General features: G+C 42.9%; 14 non-coding genes across 14 annotated transcripts; all 14 read right to left on the bottom strand.

Moving 5' to 3' along the window:
- Positions 1-1,238: 1,238 nt before the first annotated feature.
- Positions 1,239-1,310, bottom strand: trnap-ugg (transfer RNA proline (anticodon UGG)). The gene has a single exon. It is a non-coding gene; the product is annotated as a tRNA-Pro (tRNA).
- A 1,793-nt stretch (positions 1,311-3,103) lies between these two features.
- trnap-ugg (transfer RNA proline (anticodon UGG)) lies at positions 3,104-3,175 on the bottom strand. The gene has a single exon. It is a non-coding gene; the product is annotated as a tRNA-Pro (tRNA).
- Positions 3,176-4,968: 1,793 nt separating this feature from the next.
- On the bottom strand, positions 4,969-5,040 carry trnap-ugg (transfer RNA proline (anticodon UGG)). The gene has a single exon. It is a non-coding gene; the product is annotated as a tRNA-Pro (tRNA).
- Positions 5,041-6,833: 1,793 nt separating this feature from the next.
- trnap-ugg (transfer RNA proline (anticodon UGG)) lies at positions 6,834-6,905 on the bottom strand. Its single transcript has one exon. It is a non-coding gene; the product is annotated as a tRNA-Pro (tRNA).
- Positions 6,906-8,698: 1,793 nt separating this feature from the next.
- trnap-ugg (transfer RNA proline (anticodon UGG)) lies at positions 8,699-8,770 on the bottom strand. The gene has a single exon. It is a non-coding gene; the product is annotated as a tRNA-Pro (tRNA).
- Positions 8,771-15,237: 6,467 nt separating this feature from the next.
- trnap-ugg (transfer RNA proline (anticodon UGG)) lies at positions 15,238-15,309 on the bottom strand. Its single transcript has one exon. It is a non-coding gene; the product is annotated as a tRNA-Pro (tRNA).
- An 862-nt stretch (positions 15,310-16,171) lies between these two features.
- Positions 16,172-16,243, bottom strand: trnap-ugg (transfer RNA proline (anticodon UGG)). Its single transcript has one exon. It is a non-coding gene; the product is annotated as a tRNA-Pro (tRNA).
- An 862-nt stretch (positions 16,244-17,105) lies between these two features.
- Positions 17,106-17,177, bottom strand: trnap-ugg (transfer RNA proline (anticodon UGG)). The gene has a single exon. It is a non-coding gene; the product is annotated as a tRNA-Pro (tRNA).
- An 862-nt stretch (positions 17,178-18,039) lies between these two features.
- Positions 18,040-18,111, bottom strand: trnap-ugg (transfer RNA proline (anticodon UGG)). The gene has a single exon. It is a non-coding gene; the product is annotated as a tRNA-Pro (tRNA).
- Positions 18,112-18,974: 863 nt separating this feature from the next.
- trnap-ugg (transfer RNA proline (anticodon UGG)) lies at positions 18,975-19,046 on the bottom strand. Its single transcript has one exon. It is a non-coding gene; the product is annotated as a tRNA-Pro (tRNA).
- An 863-nt stretch (positions 19,047-19,909) lies between these two features.
- Positions 19,910-19,981, bottom strand: trnap-ugg (transfer RNA proline (anticodon UGG)). The gene has a single exon. It is a non-coding gene; the product is annotated as a tRNA-Pro (tRNA).
- An 863-nt stretch (positions 19,982-20,844) lies between these two features.
- trnap-ugg (transfer RNA proline (anticodon UGG)) lies at positions 20,845-20,916 on the bottom strand. Its single transcript has one exon. It is a non-coding gene; the product is annotated as a tRNA-Pro (tRNA).
- Positions 20,917-21,779: 863 nt separating this feature from the next.
- trnap-ugg (transfer RNA proline (anticodon UGG)) lies at positions 21,780-21,851 on the bottom strand. Its single transcript has one exon. It is a non-coding gene; the product is annotated as a tRNA-Pro (tRNA).
- Positions 21,852-22,714: 863 nt separating this feature from the next.
- trnap-ugg (transfer RNA proline (anticodon UGG)) lies at positions 22,715-22,786 on the bottom strand. The gene has a single exon. It is a non-coding gene; the product is annotated as a tRNA-Pro (tRNA).
- Between the last annotated feature and the right edge of the window lie 1,420 nt (positions 22,787-24,206).

Here is a 24,206-nt window from a genome sequence, read left to right as displayed (position 1 = left end):
ATAGTTTGCCCATTCTTTGGAAAGGGGAGACTCTCACAAACACAATGCTGTTCTCAGTTTTGCTCTACGACCCCCACAAGTGTCAAGGGACTCGTCTGAAGGTAACCTATGTCCCGGTAAAAGGACAGGTTTTTTAACCAAGGAAGAAATTAATACATGTTGTGCGATGCTGAACCCACTAGTGCAGAGCACAATGGATTAGCAGTCCATTACCTTAATCACTTGTCCACCTGGTCCTGCGCTCCAGTGGTAGCAGTCGCCCCTCCAACCAGTTGCCCAAGATCCGCCTGTCTCACATCGTTAAAGGCTCTTCAAAAGGGCTCGTCCGGGATTTGAACCCGGGACCTCTCGCACCCAAAGCGAGAATAGACCAACGAGCCATTTATTTCAAGACATTGTTTTGCAGTCGCCAGCAATGACGGTGAGAATATGCATTGACAGGTCGATGTTGCCAGGCCACAGTGGATCACGTGAGTGTTGGTGGAATACTTGTGAGCATAGCTATCTTCCAAGCAGTTGACCAGGTTTCAGTTCAAATACTCTGTAATTCATCTCCTGAGTCTTTCAGATTCAATCTTCATTAGCTGTAACAGCAAGAAACAAATGAAGAAAGAGCTAAATGTAGATTTTAACAATTAAAAAGTAGACATCAAAATCAATTGGATCTCATTTCATTTGATCCGATTGACGCACCGGTATGTGAATAAAAAAACAAAAAAACATTGGAATCTCTCAGTTTTAAATTAGAAATGTCACACATTTTGCACTGGATGCTTCTCAGTCCTACCATAACTGCTGATGTTACACCTCTGCATTTTTGGTGAAATGTGGCAGAGCGAGAGCAATGTTTGTCAAAACATGACACATCCCTAAAATCTGTCTTCTCATACAAATGTCTATAGCTTCAGAACGGTTTGACCTACAAAATAGTTTGCCCATTCTTTGGAAAGGGGAGACTCTCACAAACACAATGCTGTTCTCAGTTTTGCTCTACGACCCCCACAAGTGTCAAGGGACTCGTCTGAAGGTAACCTATGTCCCGGTAAAAGGACAGGTTTTTTAACCAAGGAAGAACTTAATACATGTTGTGCGATGCTGAACCCACTAGTGCAGAGCACAATGGATTAGCAGTCCATTACCTTAATCACTTGTCCACCTGGTCCTGCGCTCCAGTGGTAGCAGTCGCCCCTCCAACCAGTTGCCCAAGATCCGCCTGTATTGTTAAAGGCTCTTCAAAAGGGCTCGTCCGGGATTTGAACCCGGGACCTCTCGCACCCAAAGCGAGAATCATACCCCTAGACCAACGAGCCATTTATTTCAAGACATTGTTTTGCAGTCGCCAGCAATGACGGTGAGAATATGCATTGACAGGTCGATGTTGCCAGGCCACAGTGGATCACGTGAGTGTTGGTGGTATACTTGTGAGCATAGCTATCTTCCAAGCAGTTGACCAGGTTTCAGTTCAAATACTCTGTAATTCATCTCCTGAGTCTTTCAGATTCAATCTTCATTAGCTGTAACAGCAAGAAACAAATGAAGAAAGAGCTAAATGTAGATTTTAACAATTAAAAAGTAGACATCAAAATCAATTGGATCTCATTTCATTTGATCCGATTGACGCACCGGTATGTGAATAAAAAAACAAAAAAACATTGGAATCTCTCAGTTTTAAATTAGAAATGTCACACATTTTGCACTGGATGCTTCTCAGTCCTACCATAACTGCTGATGTTACACCTCTGCATTTTTGGTGAAATGTGGCAGAGCGAGAGCAATGTTTGTCAAAACATGACACATCCCTAAAATCTGTCTTCTCATACAAATGTCTATAGCTTCAGAACGGTTTGACCTACAAAATAGTTTGCCCATTCTTTGGAAAGGGGAGACTCTCACAAACACAATGCTGTTCTCAGTTTTGCTCTACGACCCCCACAAGTGTCAAGGGACTCGTCTGAAGGTAACCTATGTCCCGGTAAAAGGACAGGTTTTTTAACCAAGGAAGAAATTAATACATGTTGTGCGATGCTGAACCCACTAGTGCAGAGCACAATGGATTAGCAGTCCATTGCCTTAATCACTTGTCCACCTGGTCCTGCGCTCCAGTGGTAGCAGTCGCCCCTCCAACCAGTTGCCCAAGATCCGCCTGTCTCACATTGTTAAAGGCTCTTCAAAAGGGCTCGTCCGGGATTTGAACCCGGGACCTCTCGCACCCAAAGCGAGAATCATAGCCCTAGACCAACGAGCCATTTATTTCAAGACATTGTTTTGCAGTCGCCAGCAATGACGGTGAGAATATGCATTGACAGGTCGATGTTGCCAGGCCACAGTGGATCACGTGAGTGTTGGTGGTATACTTGTGAGCATAGCTATCTTCCAAGCAGTTGACCAGGTTTCAGTTCAAATACTCTGTAATTCATCTCCTGAGTCTTTCAGATTCAATCTTCATTAGCTGTAACAGCAAGAAACAAATGAAGAAAGAGCTAAATGTAGATTTTAACAATTAAAAAGTAGACATCAAAATCAATTGGATCTCATTTCATTTGATCCGATTGACGCACCGGTATGTGAATAAAAAAACAAAAAAACATTGGAATCTCTCAGTTTTAAATTAGAAATGTCACACATTTTGCACTGGATGCTTCTCAGTCCTACCATAACTGCTGATGTTACACCTCTGCATTTTTGGTGAAATGTGGCAGAGCGAGAGCAATGTTTGTCAAAACATGACACATCCCTAAAATCTGTCTTCTCATACAAATGTCTATAGCTTCAGAACGGTTTGACCTACAAAATAGTTTGCCCATTCTTTGGAAAGGGGAGACTCTCACAAACACAATGCTGTTCTCAGTTTTGCTCTACGACCCCCACAAGTGTCAAGGGACTCGTCTGAAGGTAACCTATGTCCCGGTAAAAGGACAGGTTTTTTAACCAAGGAAGAACTTAATACATGTTGTGCGATGCTGAACCCACTAGTGCAGAGCACAATGGATTAGCAGTCCATTACCTTAATCACTTGTCCACCTGGTCCTGCGCTCCAGTGGTAGCAGTCGCCCCTCCAACCAGTTGCCCAAGATCCGCCTGTATTGTTAAAGGCTCTTCAAAAGGGCTCGTCCGGGATTTGAACCCGGGACCTCTCGCACCCAAAGCGAGAATCATACCCCTAGACCAACGAGCCATTTATTTCAAGACATTGTTTTGCAGTCGCCAGCAATGACGGTGAGAATATGCATTGACAGGTCGATGTTGCCAGGCCACAGTGGATCACGTGAGTGTTGGTGGTATACTTGTGAGCATAGCTATCTTCCAAGCAGTTGACCAGGTTTCAGTTCAAATACTCTGTAATTCATCTCCTGAGTCTTTCAGATTCAATCTTCATTAGCTGTAACAGCAAGAAACAAATGAAGAAAGAGCTAAATGTAGATTTTAACAATTAAAAAGTAGACATCAAAATCAATTGGATCTCATTTCATTTGATCCGATTGACGCACCGGTATGTGAATAAAAAAACAAAAAAACATTGGAATCTCTCAGTTTTAAATTAGAAATGTCACACATTTTGCACTGGATGCTTCTCAGTCCTACCATAACTGCTGATGTTACACCTCTGCATTTTTGGTGAAATGTGGCAGAGCGAGAGCAATGTTTGTCAAAACATGACACATCCCTAAAATCTGTCTTCTCATACAAATGTCTATAGCTTCAGAACGGTTTGACCTACAAAATAGTTTGCCCATTCTTTGGAAAGGGGAGACTCTCACAAACACAATGCTGTTCTCAGTTTTGCTCTACGACCCCCACAAGTGTCAAGGGACTCGTCTGAAGGTAACCTATGTCCCGGTAAAAGGACAGGTTTTTTAACCAAGGAAGAAATTAATACATGTTGTGCGATGCTGAACCCACTAGTGCAGAGCACAATGGATTAGCAGTCCATTGCCTTAATCACTTGTCCACCTGGTCCTGCGCTCCAGTGGTAGCAGTCGCCCCTCCAACCAGTTGCCCAAGATCCGCCTGTCTCACATTGTTAAAGGCTCTTCAAAAGGGCTCGTCCGGGATTTGAACCCGGGACCTCTCGCACCCAAAGCGAGAATCATAGCCCTAGACCAACGAGCCATTTATTTCAAGACATTGTTTTGCAGTCGCCAGCAATGACGGTGAGAATATGCATTGACAGGTCGATGTTGCCAGGCCACAGTGGATCACGTGAGTGTTGGTGGTATACTTGTGAGCATAGCTATCTTCCAAGCAGTTGACCAGGTTTCAGTTCAAATACTCTGTAATTCATCTCCTGAGTCTTTCAGATTCAATCTTCATTAGCTGTAACAGCAAGAAACAAATGAAGAAAGAGCTAAATGTAGATTTTAACAATTAAAAAGTAGACATCAAAATCAATTGGATCTCATTTCATTTGATCCGATTGACGCACCGGTATGTGAATAAAAAAACAAAAAAACATTGGAATCTCTCAGTTTTAAATTAGAAATGTCACACATTTTGCACTGGATGCTTCTCAGTCCTACCATAACTGCTGATGTTACACCTCTGCATTTTTGGTGAAATGTGGCAGAGCGAGAGCAATGTTTGTCAAAACATGACACATCCCTAAAATCTGTCTTCTCATACAAATGTCTATAGCTTCAGAACGGTTTGACCTACAAAATAGTTTGCCCATTCTTTGGAAAGGGGAGACTCTCACAAACACAATGCTGTTCTCAGTTTTGCTCTACGACCCCCACAAGTGTCAAGGGACTCGTCTGAAGGTAACCTATGTCCCGGTAAAAGGACAGGTTTTTTAACCAAGGAAGAACTTAATACATGTTGTGCGATGCTGAACCCACTAGTGCAGAGCACAATGGATTAGCAGTCCATTACCTTAATCACTTGTCCACCTGGTCCTGCGCTCCAGTGGTAGCAGTCGCCCCTCCAACCAGTTGCCCAAGATCCGCCTGTATTGTTAAAGGCTCTTCAAAAGGGCTCGTCCGGGATTTGAACCCGGGACCTCTCGCACCCAAAGCGAGAATCATACCCCTAGACCAACGAGCCATTTATTTCAAGACATTGTTTTGCAGTCGCCAGCAATGACGGTGAGAATATGCATTGACAGGTCGATGTTGCCAGGCCACAGTGGATCACGTGAGTGTTGGTGGTATACTTGTGAGCATAGCTATCTTCCAAGCAGTTGACCAGGTTTCAGTTCAAATACTCTGTAATTCATCTCCTGAGTCTTTCAGATTCAATCTTCATTAGCTGTAACAGCAAGAAACAAATGAAGAAAGAGCTAAATGTAGATTTTAACAATTAAAAAGTAGACATCAAAATCAATTGGATCTCATTTCATTTGATCCGATTGACGCACCGGTATGTGAATAAAAAAACAAAAAAACATTGGAATCTCTCAGTTTTAAATTAGAAATGTCACACATTTTGCACTGGATGCTTCTCAGTCCTACCATAACTGCTGATGTTACACCTCTGCATTTTTGGTGAAATGTGGCAGAGCGAGAGCAATGTTTGTCAAAACATGACACATCCCTAAAATCTGTCTTCTCATACAAATGTCTATAGCTTCAGAACGGTTTGACCTACAAAATAGTTTGCCCATTCTTTGGAAAGGGGAGACTCTCACAAACACAATGCTGTTCTCAGTTTTGCTCTACGACCCCCACAAGTGTCAAGGGACTCGTCTGAAGGTAACCTATGTCCCGGTAAAAGGACAGGTTTTTTAACCAAGGAAGAAATTAATACATGTTGTGCGATGCTGAACCCACTAGTGCAGAGCACAATGGATTAGCAGTCCATTGCCTTAATCACTTGTCCACCTGGTCCTGCGCTCCAGTGGTAGCAGTCGCCCCTCCAACCAGTTGCCCAAGATCCGCCTGTCTCACATTGTTAAAGGCTCTTCAAAAGGGCTCGTCCGGGATTTGAACCCGGGACCTCTCGCACCCAAAGCGAGAATCATAGCCCTAGACCAACGAGCCATTTATTTCAAGACATTGTTTTGCAGTCGCCAGCAATGACGGTGAGAATATGCATTGACAGGTCGATGTTGCCAGGCCACAGTGGATCACGTGAGTGTTGGTGGTATACTTGTGAGCATAGCTATCTTCCAAGCAGTTGACCAGGTTTCAGTTCAAATACTCTGTAATTCATCTCCTGAGTCTTTCAGATTCAATCTTCATTAGCTGTAACAGCAAGAAACAAATGAAGAAAGAGCTAAATGTAGATTTTAACAATTAAAAAGTAGACATCAAAATCAATTGGATCTCATTTCATTTGATCCGATTGACGCACCGGTATGTGAATAAAAAAACAAAAAAACATTGGAATCTCTCAGTTTTAAATTAGAAATGTCACACATTTTGCACTGGATGCTTCTCAGTCCTACCATAACTGCTGATGTTACACCTCTGCATTTTTGGTGAAATGTGGCAGAGCGAGAGCAATGTTTGTCAAAACATGACACATCCCTAAAATCTGTCTTCTCATACAAATGTCTATAGCTTCAGAACGGTTTGACCTACAAAATAGTTTGCCCATTCTTTGGAAAGGGGAGACTCTCACAAACACAATGCTGTTCTCAGTTTTGCTCTACGACCCCCACAAGTGTCAAGGGACTCGTCTGAAGGTAACCTATGTCCCGGTAAAAGGACAGGTTTTTTAACCAAGGAAGAACTTAATACATGTTATGCGATGCTGAACCCACTAGTGCAGAGCACAATGGATTAGCAGTCCATTACCTTAATCACTTGTCCACCTGGTCCTGCGCTCCAGTGGTAGCAGTCGCCCCTCCAACCAGTTGCCCAAGATCCGCCTGTATTGTTAAAGGCTCTTCAAAAGGGCTCGTCCGGGATTTGAACCCGGGACCTCTCGCACCCAAAGCGAGAATCATACCCCTAGACCAACGAGCCATTTATTTCAAGACATTGTTTTGCAGTCGCCAGCAATGACGGTGAGAATATGCATTGACAGGTCGATGTTGCCAGGCCACAGTGGATCACGTGAGTGTTGGTGGTATACTTGTGAGCATAGCTATCTTCCAAGCAGTTGACCAGGTTTCAGTTCAAATACTCTGTAATTCATCTCCTGAGTCTTTCAGATTCAATCTTCATTAGCTGTAACAGCAAGAAACAAATGAAGAAAGAGCTAAATGTAGATTTTAACAATTAAAAAGTAGACATCAAAATCAATTGGATCTCATTTCATTTGATCCGATTGACGCACCGGTATGTGAATAAAAAAACAAAAAAACATTGGAATCTCTCAGTTTTAAATTAGAAATGTCACACATTTTGCACTGGATTCTTCTCAGTCCTACCATAACTGCTGATGTTACACCTCTGCATTTTTGGTGAAATGTGGCAGAGCGAGAGCAATGTTTGTCAAAACATGACACATCCCTAAAATCTGTCTTCTCATACAAATGTCTATAGCTTCAGAACGGTTTGACCTACAAAATAGTTTGCCCATTCTTTGGAAAGGGGAGACTCTCACAAACACAATGCTGTTCTCAGTTTTGCTCTACGACCCCCACAAGTGTCAAGGGACTCGTCTGAAGGTAACCTATGTCCCGGTAAAAGGACAGGTTTTTTAACCAAGGAAGAAATTAATACATGTTGTGCGATGCTGAACCCACTAGTGCAGAGCACAATGGATTAGCAGTCCATTGCCTTAATCACTTGTCCACCTGGTCCTGCGCTCCAGTGGTAGCAGTCGCCCCTCCAACCAGTTGCCCAAGATCCGCCTGTCTCACATTGTTAAAGGCTCTTCAAAAGGGCTCGTCCGGGATTTGAACCCGGGACCTCTCGCACCCAAAGCGAGAATCATAGCCCTAGACCAACGAGCCATTTATTTCAAGACATTGTTTTGCAGTCGCCAGCAATGACGGTGAGAATATGCATTGACAGGTCGATGTTGCCAGGCCACAGTGGATCACGTGAGTGTTGGTGGTATACTTGTGAGCATAGCTATCTTCCAAGCAGTTGACCAGGTTTCAGTTCAAATACTCTGTAATTCATCTCCTGAGTCTTTCAGATTCAATCTTCATTAGCTGTAACAGCAAGAAACAAATGAAGAAAGAGCTAAATGTAGATTTTAACAATTAAAAAGTAGACATCAAAATCAATTGGATCTCATTTCATTTGATCCGATTGACGCACCGGTATGTGAATAAAAAAACAAAAAAACATTGGAATCTCTCAGTTTTAAATTAGAAATGTCACACATTTTGCACTGGATGCTTCTCAGTCCTACCATAACTGCTGATGTTACACCTCTGCATTTTTGGTGAAATGTGGCAGAGCGAGAGCAATGTTTGTCAAAACATGACACATCCCTAAAATCTGTCTTCTCATACAAATGTCTATAGCTTCAGAACGGTTTGACCTACAAAATAGTTTGCCCATTCTTTGGAAAGGGGAGACTCTCACAAACACAATGCTGTTCTCAGTTTTCCTCTACGACCCCCACAAGTGTCAAGGGACTCGTCTGAAGGTAACCTATGTCCCGGTAAAAGGACAGGTTTTTTAACCAAGGAAGAACTTAATACATGTTGTGCGATGCTGAACCCACTAGTGCAGAGCACAATGGATTAGCAGTCCATTACCTTAATCACTTGTCCACCTGGTCCTGCGCTCCAGTGGTAGCAGTCGCCCCTCCAACCAGTTGCCCAAGATCCGCCTGTATTGTTAAAGGCTCTTCAAAAGGGCTCGTCCGGGATTTGAACCCGGGACCTCTCGCACCCAAAGCGAGAATCATACCCCTAGACCAACGAGCCATTTATTTCAAGACATTGTTTTGCAGTCGCCAGCAATGACGGTGAGAATATGCATTGACAGGTCGATGTTGCCAGGCCACAGTGGATCACGTGAGTGTTGGTGGTATACTTGTGAGCATAGCTATCTTCCAAGCAGTTGACCAGGTTTCAGTTCAAATACTCTGTAATTCATCTCCTGAGTCTTTCAGATTCAATCTTCATTAGCTGTAACAGCAAGAAACAAATGAAGAAAGAGCTAAATGTAGATTTTAACAATTAAAAAGTAGACATCAAAATCAATTGGATCTCATTTCATTTGATCCGATTGACGCACCGGTATGTGAATAAAAAAACAAAAAAACATTGGAATCTCTCAGTTTTAAATTAGAAATGTCACACATTTTGCACTGGATGCTTCTCAGTCCTACCATAACTGCTGATGTTACACCTCTGCATTTTTGGTGAAATGTGGCAGAGCGAGAGCAATGTTTGTCAAAACATGACACATCCCTAAAATCTGTCTTCTCATACAAATGTCTATAGCTTCAGAACGGTTTGACCTACAAAATATTTTGCCCATTCTTTGGAAAGGGGAGACTCTCACAAACACAATGCTGTTCTCAGTTTTGCTCTACGACCCCCACAAGTGTCAAGGGACTCGTCTGAAGGTAACCTATGTCCCGGTAAAAGGACAGGTTTTTTAACCAAGGAAGAACTTAATACATGTTGTGCGATGCTGAACCCACTAGTGCAGAGCACAATGGATTAGCAGTCCATTACCTTAATCACTTGTCCACCTGGTCCTGCGCTCCAGTGGTAGCAGTCGCCCCTCCAACCAGTTGCCCAAGATCCGCCTGTATTGTTAAAGGCTCTTCAAAAGTGCTCGTCCGGGATTTGAACCCGGGACCTCTCGCACCCAAAGCGAGAATCATACCCCTAGACCAACGAGCCATTTATTTCAAGACATTGTTTTGCAGTCGCCAGCAATGACGGTGAGAATATGCATTGACAGGTCGATGTTGCCAGGCCACAGTGGATCACGTGAGTGTTGGTGGTATACTTGTGAGCATAGCTATCTTCCAAGCAGTTGACCAGGTTTCAGTTCAAATACTCTGTAATTCATCTCCTGAGTCTTTCAGATTCAATCTTCATTAGCTGTAACAGCAAGAAACAAATGAAGAAAGAGCTAAATGTAGATTTTAACAATTAAAAAGTAGACATCAAAATCAATTGGATCTCATTTCATTTGATCCGATTGACGCACCGGTATGTGAATAAAAAAACAAAAAAACATTGGAATCTCTCAGTTTTAAATTAGAAATGTCACACATTTTGCACTGGATTCTTCTCAGTCCTACCATAACTGCTGATGTTACACCTCTGCATTTTTGGTGAAATGTGGCAGAGCGAGAGCAATGTTTGTCAAAACATGACACATCCCTAAAATCTGTCTTCTCATACAAATGTCTATAGCTTCAGAACGGTTTGACCTACAAAATAGTTTGCCCATTCTTTGGAAAGGGGAGACTCTCACAAACACAATGCTGTTCTCAGTTTTGCTCTACGACCCCCACAAGTGTCAAGGGACTCGTCTGAAGGTAACCTATGTCCCGGTAAAAGGACAGGTTTTTTAACCAAGGAAGAAATTAATACATGTTGTGCGATGCTGAACCCACTAGTGCAGAGCACAATGGATTAGCAGTCCATTGCCTTAATCACTTGTCCACCTGGTCCTGCGCTCCAGTGGTAGCAGTCGCCCCTCCAACCAGTTGCCCAAGATCCGCCTGTCTCACATTGTTAAAGGCTCTTCAAAAGGGCTCGTCCGGGATTTGAACCCGGGACCTCTCGCACCCAAAGCGAGAATCATAGCCCTAGACCAACGAGCCATTTATTTCAAGACATTGTTTTGCAGTCGCCAGCAATGACGGTGAGAATATGCATTGACAGGTCGATGTTGCCAGGCCACAGTGGATCACGTGAGTGTTGGTGGTATACTTGTGAGCATAGCTATCTTCCAAGCAGTTGACCAGGTTTCAGTTCAAATACTCTGTAATTCATCTCCTGAGTCTTTCAGATTCAATCTTCATTAGCTGTAACAGCAAGAAACAAATGAAGAAAGAGCTAAATGTAGATTTTAACAATTAAAAAGTAGACATCAAAATCAATTGGATCTCATTTCATTTGATCCGATTGACGCACCGGTATGTGAATAAAAAAACAAAAAAACATTGGAATCTCTCAGTTTTAAATTAGAAATGTCACACATTTTGCACTGGATGCTTCTCAGTCCTACCATAACTGCTGATGTTACACCTCTGCATTTTTGGTGAAATGTGGCAGAGCGAGAGCAATGTTTGTCAAAACATGACACATCCCTAAAATCTGTATTCTCATACAAATGTCTATAGCTTCAGAACGGTTTGACCTACAAAATAGTTTGCCCATTCTTTGGAAAGGGGAGACTCTCACAAACACAATGCTGTTCTCAGTTTTGCTCTACGACCCCCACAAGTGTCAAGGGACTCGTCTGAAGGTAACCTATGTCCCGGTAAAAGGACAGGTTTTTTAACCAAGGAAGAAATGAATACATGTTGTGCGATGCTGAACCCACTAGTGCAGAGCACAATGGATTAGCAGTCCATTGCCTTAATCACTTGTCCACCTGGTCCTGCGCTCCAGTGGTAGCAGTCGCCCCTCCAACCAGTTGCCCAAGATCCGCCTGTCTCACATTGTTAAAGGCTCTTCAAAAGGGCTCGTCCGGGATTTGAACCCGGGACCTCTCGCACCCAAAGCGAGAATCATAGCCCTAGACCAACGAGCCATTTATTTCAAGACATTGTTTTGCAGTCGCCAGCAATGACGGTGAGAATATGCATTGACAGGTCGATGTTGCCAGGCCACAGTGGATCACGTGAGTGTTGGTGGTATACTTGTGAGCATAGCTATCTTCCAAGCAGTTGACCAGGTTTCAGTTCAAATACTCTGTAATTCATCTCCTGAGTCTTTCAGATTCAATCTTCATTAGCTGTAACAGCAAGAAACAAATGAAGAAAGAGCTAAATGTAGATTTTAACAATTAAAAAGTAGACATCAAAATCAATTGGATCTCATTTCATTTGATCCGATTGACGCACCGGTATGTGAATAAAAAAACAAAAAAACATTGGAATCTCTCAGTTTTAAATTAGAAATGTCACACATTTTGCACTGGATGCTTCTCAGTCCTACCATAACTGCTGATGTTACACCTCTGCATTTTTGGTGAAATGTGGCAGAGCGAGAGCAATGTTTGTCAAAACATGACACATCCCTAAAATCTGTCTTCTCATACAAATGTCTATAGCTTCAGAACGGTTTGACCTACAAAATAGTTTGCCCATTCTTTGGAAAGGGGAGACTCTCACAAACACAATGCTGTTCTCAGTTTTGCTCTACGACCCCCACAAGTGTCAAGGGACTCGTCTGAAGGTAACCTATGTCCCGGTAAAAGGACAGGTTTTTTAACCAAGGAAGAAATTAATACATGTTGTGCGATGCTGAACCCACTAGTGCAGAGCACAATGGATTAGCAGTCCATTGCCTTAATCACTTGTCCACCTGGTCCTGCGCTCCAGTGGTAGCAGTCGCCCCTCCAACCGGTTGCCCAAGATCCGCCTGTCTCACATTGTTAAAGGCTCTTCAAAAGGGCTCGTCCGGGACTTGAACCCGGGACCTCTCGCACCCAAAGCGAGAATCATAGCCCTAGACCAACGAGCCATTTATTTCAAGACATTGTTTTGCAGTCGCCAGCAATGACGGTGAGAATATGCATTGACAGGTCGATGTTGCCAGGCCACAGTGGATCACGTGAGTGTTGGTGGTATACTTGTGAGCATAGCTATCTTCCAAGCAGTTTACCAGGTTTCAGTTCAAATACTCTGTAATTAATCTCCTGAGTCTTTCAGATTCAATCTTCATTAGCTGTAACAGCAAGAAACAAATGAAGAAAGAGCTAAATGTAGATTTTAACAATTAAAAAGTAGACATCAAAATCAATTGGATCTCATTTCATTTGATCCGATTGACGCACCGGTATGTGAATAAAAAAACAAAAAAACATTGGAATCTCTCAGTTTTAAATTAGAAATGTCACACATTTTGCACTGGATGCTTCTCAGTCCTACCATAACTGCTGATGTTACACCTCTGCATTTTTGGTGAAATGTGGCAGAGCGAGAGCAATGTTTGTCAAAACATGACACATCCCTAAAATCTGTATTCTCATACAAATGTCTATAGCTTCAGAACGGTTTGACCTACAAAATAGTTTGCCCATTCTTTGGAAAGGGGAGACTCTCACAAACACAATGCTGTTCTCAGTTTTGCTCTACGACCCCCACAAGTGTCAAGGGACTCGTCTGAAGGTAACCTATGTCCCGGTAAAAGGACAGGTTTTTTAACCAAGGAAGAAATTAATACATGTTGTGCGATGCTGAACCCACTAGTGCAGAGCACAATGGATTAGCAGTCCATTGCCTTAATCACTTGTCCACCTGGTCCTGCGCTCCAGTGGTAGCAGTCGCCCCTCCAACCAGTTGCCCAAGATCCGCCTGTCTCACATTGTTAAAGGCTCTTCAAAAGGGCTCGTCCGGGATTTGAACCCGGGACCTCTCGCACCCAAAGCGAGAATCATAGCCCTAGACCAACGAGCCATTTATTTCAAGACATTGTTTTGCAGTCGCCAGCAATGACGGTGAGAATATGCATTGACAGGTCGATGTTGCCAGGCCACAGTGGATCACGTGAGTGTTGGTGGTATACTTGTGAGCATAGCTATCTTCCAAGCAGTTGACCAGGTTTCAGTTCAAATACTCTGTAATTCATCTCCTGAGTCTTTCAGATTCAATCTTCATTAGCTGTAACAGCAAGAAACAAATGAAGAAAGAGCTAAATGTAGATTTTAACAATTAAAAAGTAGACATCAAAATCAATTGGATCTCATTTCATTTGATCCGATTGACGCACCGGTATGTGAATAAAAAAACAAAAAAACATTGGAATCTCTCAGTTTTAAATTAGAAATGTCACACATTTTGCACTGGATGCTTCTCAGTCCTACCATAACTGCTGATGTTACACCTCTGCATTTTTGGTGAAATGTGGCAGAGCGAGAGCAATGTTTGTCAAAACATGACACATCCCTAAAATCTGTCTTCTCATACAAATGTCTATAGCTTCAGAACGGTTTGACCTACAAAATAGTTTGCCCATTCTTTGGAAAGGGGAGACTCTCACAAACACAATGCTGTTCTCAGTTTTGCTCTACGACCCCCACAAGTGTCAAGGGACTTGTCTGAAGGTAACCTATGTCCCGGTAAAAGGACAGGTTTTTTAACCAAGGAAGAAATTAATACATGTTGTGCGATGCTGAACCCACTAGTGCAGAGCACAATGGATTAGCAGTCCATTGCCTTAATCACTTGTCCACCTGGTCCTGCGCTCCAGTGGTAGCAGTCGCCCCTCCAACCAGTTGCCCAAGATCCGCCTGTCTCACATTGTTAAAGGCTCTTCAAAAGGGCTCGTCCGGGATTTGAACCCGGGACCTCTCGCACCCAAAGCGAGAATCATAGCCCTAGACCAACGAGCCATTTATTTCAAGACATTGTTTTGCAGTCGCCAGCAATGACGGTGAGAATATGCATTGACAGGTCGATGTTGCCAGGCCACTGTGGATCACGTGAGTGTTGGTGGTATACTTGTGAGCATAGCTATCTTCCAAGCAGTTGACCAGGTTTCAGTTCAAATACTCTGTAATTCATCTCCTGAGTCTTTCAGATTCAATCTTCATTAGCTGTAACAGCAAGAAACAAATGAAGAAAGAGCTAAATATAGATTATAACAATTAAAAAGTAGACATCAAAATCAATTGGATCTCATTTCATTTGATCCGATTGACGCACCGGTATGTGAATAAAAAAACAAAAAAACATTGGAATCTCTCAGTTTTAAATTAGAAATGTCACACATTTTGCACTGGATGCTTCTCAGTCCTACCATAACTGCTGATGTTACACCTCTGCATTTTTGGTGAAATGTGGCAGAGCGAGAGCAATGTTTGTCAAAACATGACACATCCCTAAAATCTGTCTTCTCATACAAATGTCTATAGCTCAGAACGGTTTGACCTACAAAATAGTTTGCCCATTCTTTGGAAAGGGGAGACTCTCACAAACACAATGCTGTTCTCAGTTTTGCTCTACGACCCCCACAAGTGTCAAGGGACTCGTCTGAAGGTAACCTATGTCCCGGTAAAAGGACAGGTTTTTTAACCAAGGAAGAAATTAATACATGTTGTGCGATGCTGAACCCACTAGTGCAGAGCACAATGGATTAGCAATCCATTACCTTAATCACTTGTCCACCTGGTCCTGCGCTCCAGTGGTAGCAGTCGCCCCTCCAACCAGTTGCCCAAGATCCGCCTGTCTCACATTGTTAAAGGCTCTTCAAAAGGGCTCGTCCGGGATTTGAACCCGGGACCTCTCGCACCCAAAGCGAGAATCATACCCCTAGACCAACGAGCCATTTATTTCAAGACCTTGTTTTGCAGTCGCCAGCAATGACGGTGAGAATATGCATTGACAGGTCGATGTTGCCAGGCCACAGTGGATCACGTGAGTGTTGGTGGTATACTTGTGAGCATAGCTATCTTCCAAGCAGTTGACCAGGTTTCAGTTCAAATACTCTGTAATTCATCTCCTGAGTCTTTCAGATTCAATCTTCATTAGCTGCAACAGCAAGAAACAAATGAAGAAAGAGCTAAATGTAGATTTTAACAATTAAAAAGTAGACATCAAAATCAATTGGATCTCATTTCATTTGATCCGATTGACGCACCGGTATGTGAATAAAAAAACTAAAAAACATTGGAATCTCTCAGTTTTAAATTAGAAATGTCACACATTTTGCACTGGATGCTTCTCAGTCCTACCATAACTGCTGATGTTACACCTCTGCATTTTTGGTGAAATGTGGCAGAGCGAGAGCAATGTTTGTCAAAACATGACACATCCCTAAAATCTGTCTTCTCATACAAATGTCTATAGCTCAGAACGGTTTGACCTACAAAATAGTTTGCCCATTCTTTGGAAAGGGGAGACTCTCACAAACACAATGCTGTTCTCAGTTTTGCTCTACGACCCCCACAAGTGTCAAGGGACTCGTCTGAAGGTAACCTATGTCCCGGTAAAAGGACAGGTTTTTTAACCAAGGAAGAAATTAATACATGTTGTGCGATGCTGAACCCACTAGTGCAGAGCACAATGGATTAGCAGTCCATTACCTTAATCACTTGTCCACCTGGTCCTGCGCTCCAGTGGTAGCAGTCGCCCCTCCAACCAGTTGCCCAAGATCCGCCTGTCTCACATTGTTAAAGGCTCTTCAAAAGGGCTCGTCCGGGATTTGAACCCGGGACCTCTCGCACCCAAAGCGAGAATCATACCCCTAGACCAACGAGCCATTTATTTCAAGACCTTGTTTTGCAGTCGCCAGCAATGACGGTGAGAATATGCATTGACAGGTCGATGTTGCCAGGCCACAGTGGATCACGTGAGTGTTGGTGGTATACTTGTGAGCATAGCTATCTTCCAAGCAGTTGACCAGGTTTCAGTTCAAATACTCTGTAATTCATCTCCTGAGTCTTTCAGATTCAATCTTCATTAGCTGCAACAGCAAGAAACAAATGAAGAAAGAGCTAAATGTAGATTTTAACAATTAAAAAGTAGACATCAAAATCAATTGGATCTCATTTCATTTGATCCGATTGACGCACCGGTATGTGAATAAAAAAACTAAAAAACATTGGAATCTCTCAGTTTTAAATTAGAAATGTCACACATTTTGCACTGGATGCTTCTCAGTCCTACCATAACTGCTGATGTTACACCTCTGCATTTTTGGTGAAATGTGGCAGAGCGAGAGCAATGTTTGTCAAAACATGACACATCCCTAAAATCTGTCTTCTCATACAAATGTCTATAGCTCAGAACGGTTTGACCTACAAAATAGTTTGCCCATTCTTTGGAAAGGGGAGACTCTCACAAACACAATGCTGTTCTCAGTTTTGCTCTACGACCCCCACAAGTGTCAAGGGACTCGTCTGAAGGTAACCTATGTCCCGGTAAAAGGACAGGTTTTTTAACCAAGGAAGAAATTAATACATGTTGTGCGATGCTGAACCCACTAGTGCAGAGCACAATGGATTAGCAGTCCATTACCTTAATCACTTGTCCACCTGGTCCTGCGCTCCAGTGGTAGCAGTCGCCCCTCCAACCAGTTGCCCAAGATCCGCCTGTCTCACATTGTTAAAGGCTCTTCAAAAGGGCTCGTCCGGGATTTGAACCCGGGACCTCTCGCACCCAAAGCGAGAATCATACCCCTAGACCAACGAGCCATTTATTTCAAGACCTTGTTTTGCAGTCGCCAGCAATGACGGTGAGAATATGCATTGACAGGTCGATGTTGCCAGGCCACAGTGGATCACGTGAGTGTTGGTGGTATACTTGTGAGCATAGCTATCTTCCAAGCAGTTGACCAGGTTTCAGTTCAAATACTCTGTAATTCATCTCCTGAGTCTTTCAGATTCAATCTTCATTAGCTGCAACAGCAAGAAACAAATGAAGAAAGAGCTAAATGTAGATTTTAACAATTAAAAAGTAGACATCAAAATCAATTGGATCTCATTTCATTTGATCCGATTGACGCACCGGTATGTGAATAAAAAAACTAAAAAACATTGGAATCTCTCAGTTTTAAATTAGAAATGTCACACATTTTGCACTGGATGCTTCTCAGTCCTACCATAACTGCTGATGTTACACCTCTGCATTTTTGGTGAAATGTGGCAGAGCGAGAGCAATGTTTGTCAAAACATGACACATCCCTAAAATCTGTCTTCTCATACAAATGTCTATAGCTCAGAACGGTTTGACCTACAAAATAGTTTGCCCATTCTTTGGAAAGGGGAGACTCTCACAAACACAATGCTGTTCTCAGTTTTGCTCTACGACCCCCACAAGTGTCAAGGGACTCGTCTGAAGGTAACCTATGTCCCGGTAAAAGGACAGGTTTTTTAACCAAGGAAGAAATTAATACATGTTGTGCGATGCTGAACCCACTAGTGCAGAGCACAATGGATTAGCAGTCCATTACCTTAATCACTTGTCCACCTGGTCCTGCGCTCCAGTGGTAGCAGTCGCCCCTCCAACCAGTTGCCCAAGATCCGCCTGTCTCACATTGTTAAAGGCTCTTCAAAAGGGCTCGTCCGGGATTTGAACCCGGGACCTCTCGCACCCAAAGCGAGAATCATACCCCTAGACCAACGAGCCATTTATTTCAAGACCTTGTTTTGCAGTCGCCAGCAATGACGGTGAGAATATGCATTGACAGGTCGATGTTGCCAGGCCACAGTGGATCACGTGAGTGTTGGTGGTATACTTGTGAGCATAGCTATCTTCCAAGCAGTTGACCAGGTTTCAGTTCAAATACTCTGTAATTCATCTCCTGAGTCTTTCAGATTCAATCTTCATTAGCTGCAACAGCAAGAAACAAATGAAGAAAGAGCTAAATGTAGATTTTAACAATTAAAAAGTAGACATCAAAATCAATTGGATCTCATTTCATTTGATCCGATTGACGCACCGGTATGTGAATAAAAAAACTAAAAAACATTGGAATCTCTCAGTTTTAAATTAGAAATGTCACACATTTTGCACTGGATGCTTCTCAGTCCTACCATAACTGCTGATGTTACACCTCTGCATTTTTGGTGAAATGTGGCAGAGCGAGAGCAATGTTTGTCAAAACATGACACATCCCTAAAATCTGTATTCTCATACAAATGTCTATAGCTTCAGAACGGTTTGACCTACAAAATAGTTTGCCCATTCTTTGGAAAGGGGAGACTCTCACAAACACAATGCTGTTCTCAGTTTTGCTCTACGACCCCCACAAGTGTCAAGGGACTCGTCTGAAGGTAACCTATGTCCCGGTAAAAGGACAGGTTTTTTAACCAAGGAAGAAATTAATACATGTTGTGCGATGCTGAACCCACTAGTGCAGAGCACAATGGATTAGCAGTCCATTACCTTAATCACTTGTCCACCTGGTCCTGCGCTCCAGTGGTAGCAGTCGCCCCTCCAACCAGTTGCCCAAGATCCGCCTGTCTCACATTGTTAAAGGCTCTTCAAAAGGGCTCGTCCGGGATTTGAACCCGGGACCTCTCGCACCCAAAGCGAGAATCATACCCCTAGACCAACGAGCCATTTATTTCAAGACCTTGTTTTGCAGTCGCCAGCAATGACGGTGAGAATATGCATTGACAGGTCGATGTTGCCAGGCCACAGTGGATCACGTGAGTGTTGGTGGTATACTTGTGAGCATAGCTATCTTCCAAGCAGTTGACCAGGTTTCAGTTCAAATACTCTGTAATTCATCTCCTGAGTCTTTCAGATTCAATCTTCATTAGCTGCAACAGCAAGAAACAAATGAAGAAAGAGCTAAATGTAGATTTTAACAATTAAAAAGTAGACATCAAAATCAATTGGATCTCATTTCATTTGATCCGATTGACGCACCGGTATGTGAATAAAAAAACTAAAAAACATTGGAATCTCTCAGTTTTAAATTAGAAATGTCACACATTTTGCACTGGATGCTTCTCAGTCCTACCATAACTGCTGATGTTACACCTCTGCATTTTTGGTGAAATGTGGCAGAGCGAGAGCAATGTTTGTCAAAACATGACACATCCCTAAAATCTGTATTCTCATACAAATGTCTATAGCTTCAGAACGGTTTGACCTACAAAATAGTTTGCCCATTCTTTGGAAAGGGGAGACTCTCACAAACACAATGCTGTTCTCAGTTTTGCTCTACGACCCCCACAAGTGTCAAGGGACTCGTCTGAAGGTAACCTATGTCCCGGTAAAAGGACAGGTTTTTTAACCAAGGAAGAAATTAATACATGTTGTGCGATGCTGAACCCACTAGTGCAGAGCACAATGGATTAGCAGTCCATTACCTTAATCACTTGTCCACCTGGTCCTGCGCTCCAGTGGTAGCAGTCGCCCCTCCAACCAGTTGCCCAAGATCCGCCTGTCTCACATTGTTAAAGGCTCTTCAAAAGGGCTCGTCCGGGATTTGAACCCGGGACCTCTCGCACCCAAAGCGAGAATCATACCCCTAGACCAACGAGCCATTTATTTCAAGACCTTGTTTTGCAGTCGCCAGCAATGACGGTGAGAATATGCATTGACAGGTCGATGTTGCCAGGCCACAGTGGATCACGTGAGTGTTGGTGGTATACTTGTGAGCATAGCTATCTTCCAAGCAGTTGACCAGGTTTCAGTTCAAATACTCTGTAATTCATCTCCTGAGTCTTTCAGATTCAATCTTCATTAGCTGCAACAGCAAGAAACAAATGAAGAAAGAGCTAAATGTAGATTTTAACAATTAAAAAGTAGACATCAAAATCAATTGGATCTCATTTCATTTGATCCGATTGACGCACCGGTATGTGAATAAAAAAACAAAAAAACATTGGAATCTCTCAGTTTTAAATTAGAAATGTCACACATTTTGCACTGGATGCTTCTCAGTCCTACCATAACTGCTGATGTTACACCTCTGCATTTTTGGTGAAATGTGGCAGAGCGAGAGCAATGTTTGTCAAAACATGACACATCCCTAAAATCTGTATTCTCATACAAATGTCTATAGCTTCAGAACGGTTTGACCTACAAAATAGTTTGCCCATTCTTTGGAAAGGGGAGACTCTCACAAACACAATGCTGTTCTCAGTTTTGCTCTACGACCCCCACAAGTGTCAAGGGACTCGTCTGAAGGTAACCTATGTCCCGGTAAAAGGACAGGTTTTTTAACCAAGGAAGAAATTAATACATGTTGTGCGATGCTGAACCCACTAGTGCAGAGCACAATGGATTAGCAGTCCATTACCTTAATCACTTGTCCACCTGGTCCTGCGCTCCAGTGGTAGCAGTCGCCCCTCCAACCAGTTGCCCAAGATCCGCCTGTCTCACATTGTTAAAGGCTCTTCAAAAGGGCTCGTCCGGGATTTGAACCCGGGACCTCTCGCACCCAAAGCGAGAATCATACCCCTAGACCAACGAGCCATTTATTTCAAGACCTTGTTTTGCAGTCGCCAGCAATGACGGTGAGAATATGCATTGACAGGTCGATGTTGCCAGGCCACAGTGGATCACGTGAGTGTTGGTGGTATACTTGTGAGCATAGCTATCTTCCAAGCAGTTGACCAGGTTTCAGTTCAAATACTCTGTAATTCATCTCCTGAGTCTTTCAGATTCAATCTTCATTAGCTGCAACAGCAAGAAACAAATGAAGAAAGAGCTAAATGTAGATTTTAACAATTAAAAAGTAGACATCAAAATCAATTGGATCTCATTTCATTTGATCCGATTGACGCACCGGTATGTGAATAAAAAAACAAAAAAACATTGGAATCTCTCAGTTTTAAATTAGAAATGTCACACATTTTGCACTGGATGCTTCTCAGTCCTACCATAACTGCTGATGTTACACCTCTGCATTTTTGGTGAAATGTGGCAGAGCGAGAGCAATGTTTGTCAAAACATGACACATCCCTAAAATCTGTATTCTCATACAAATGTCTATAGCTTCAGAACGGTTTGACCTACAAAATAGTTTGCCCATTCTTTGGAAAGGGGAGACTCTCACAAACACAATGCTGTTCTCAGTTTTGCTCTACGACCCCCACAAGTGTCAAGGGACTCGTCTGAAGGTAACCTATGTCCCGGTAAAAGGACAGGTTTTTTAACCAAGGAAGAAATTAATACATGTTGTGCGATGCTGAACCCACTAGTGCAGAGCACAATGGATTAGCAGTCCATTACCTTAATCACTTGTCCACCTGGTCCTGCGCTCCAGTGGTAGCAGTCGCCCCTCCAACCAGTTGCCCAAGATCCGCCTGTCTCACATTGTTAAAGGCTCTTCAAAAGGGCTCGTCCGGGATTTGAACCCGGGACCTCTCGCACCCAAAGCGAGAATCATACCCCTAGACCAACGAGCCATTTATTTCAAGACCTTGTTTTGCAGTCGCCAGCAATGACGGTGAGAATATGCATTGACAGGTCGATGTTGCCAGGCCACAGTGGATCACGTGAGTGTTGGTGGTATACTTGTGAGCATAGCTATCTTCCAAGCAGTTGACCAGGTTTCAGTTCAAATACTCTGTAATTCATCTCCTGAGTCTTTCAGATTCAATCTTCATTAGCTGCAACAGCAAGAAACAAATGAAGAAAGAGCTAAATGTAGATTTTAACAATTAAAAAGTAGACATCAAAATCAATTGGATCTCATTTCATTTGATCCGATTGACGCACCGGTATGTGAATAAAAAAACAAAAAAACATTGGAATCTCTCAGTTTTAAATTAGAAATGTCACACATTTTGCACTGGATGCTTCTCAGTCCTACCATAACTGCTGATGTTACACCTCTGCATTTTTGGTGAAATGTGGCAGAGCGAGAGCAATGTTTGTCAAAACATGACACATCCCTAAAATCTGTATTCTCATACAAATGTCTATAGCTTCAGAACGGTTTGACCTACAAAATAGTTTGCCCATTCTTTGGAAAGGGGAGACTCTCACAAACACAATGCTGTTCTCAGTTTTGCTCTACGACCCCCACAAGTGTCAAGGGACTCGTCTGAAGGTAACCTATGTCCCGGTAAAAGGACAGGTTTTTTAACCAAGGAAGAAATTAATACATGTTGTGCGATGCTGAACCCACTAGTGCAGAGCACAATGGATTAGCAGTCCATTACCTTAATCACTTGTCCACCTGGTCCTGCGCTCCAGTGGTAGCAGTCGCCCCTCCAACCAGTTGCCCAAGATCCGCCTGTCTCACATTGTTAAAGGCTCTTCAAAAGGGCTCGTCCGGGATTTGAACCCGGGACCTCTCGCACCCAAAGCGAGAATCATACCCCTAGACCAACGAGCCATTTATTTCAAGACCTTGTTTTGCAGTCGCCAGCAATGACGGTGAGAATATGCATTGACAGGTCGATGTTGCCAGGCCACAGTGGATCACGTGAGTGTTGGTGGTATACTTGTGAGCATAGCTATCTTCCAAGCAGTTGACCAGGTTTCAGTTCAAATACTCTGTAATTCATCTCCTGAGTCTTTCAGATTCAATCTTCATTAGCTGCAACAGCAAGAAACAAATGAAGAAAGAGCTAAATGTAGATTTTAACAATTAAAAAGTAGACATCAAAATCAATTGGATCTCATTTCATTTGATCCGATTGACGCACCGGTATGTGAATAAAAAAACAAAAAAACATTGGAATCTCTCAGTTTTAAATTAGAAATGTCACACATTTTGCACTGGATGCTTCTCAGTCCTACCATAACTGCTGATGTTACACCTCTGCATTTTTGGTGAAATGTGGCAGAGCGAGAGCAATGTTTGTCAAAACATGACACATCCCTAAAATCTGTATTCTCATACAAATGTCTATAGCTTCAGAACGGTTTGACCTACAAAATAGTTTGCCCATTCTTTGGAAAGGGGAGACTCTCACAAACACAATGCTGTTCTCAGTTTTGCTCTACGACCCCCACAAGTGTCAAGGGACTTGTCTGAAGGTAACCTATGTCCCGGTAAAAGGACAGGTTTTTTAACCAAGGAAGAAATTAATACATGTTGTGCGATGCTGAACCCACTAGTGCAGAGCACAATGGATTAGCAGTCCATTACCTTAATCACTTGTCCACCTGGTCCTGCGCTCCAGTGGTAGCAGTCGCCCCTCCAACCAGTTGCCCAAGATCCGCCTGTCTCACATTGTTAAAGGCTCTTCAAAAGGGCTCGTCCGGGATTTGAACCCGGGACCGCTCGCACCCAAAGCGAGAATCATACCCCTAGACCAACGAGCCATTTATTTCAAGACCTTGTTTTGCAGTCGCCAGCAATGACGGTGAGAATATGCATTGACAGGTCGATGTTGCCAGGCCACAGTGGATCACGTGAGTGTTGGTGGTATACTTGTGAGCATAGCTATCTTCCAAGCAGTTGACCAGGTTTCAGTTCAAATACTCTGTAATTCATCTCCTGAGTCTTTCAGATTCAATCTTCATTAGCTGCAACAGCAAGAAACAAATGAAGAAAGAGCTAAATGTAGATTTTAACAATTAAAAAGTAGACATCAAAATCAATTGGATCTCATTTCATTTGATCCGATTGACGCACCGGTATGTGAATAAAAAAACTAAAAAACATTGGAATCTCTCAGTTTTAAATTAGAAATGTCACACATTTTGCACTGGATGCTTCTCAGTCCTACCATAACTGCTGATGTTACACCTCTGCATTTTTGGTGAAATGTGGCAGAGCGAGAGCAATGTTTGTCAAAACATGACAC

The sequence above is a fragment of the Oncorhynchus mykiss genome, chromosome 15 (genome assembly GCF_057628025.1).
Source record: "Oncorhynchus mykiss isolate SJ-2025 chromosome 15, ASM5762802v1, whole genome shotgun sequence".
NCBI lineage: Eukaryota > Metazoa > Chordata > Actinopteri > Salmoniformes > Salmonidae > Oncorhynchus > Oncorhynchus mykiss.
This window is presented reverse-complemented; position numbering and strand designations above follow the sequence as displayed.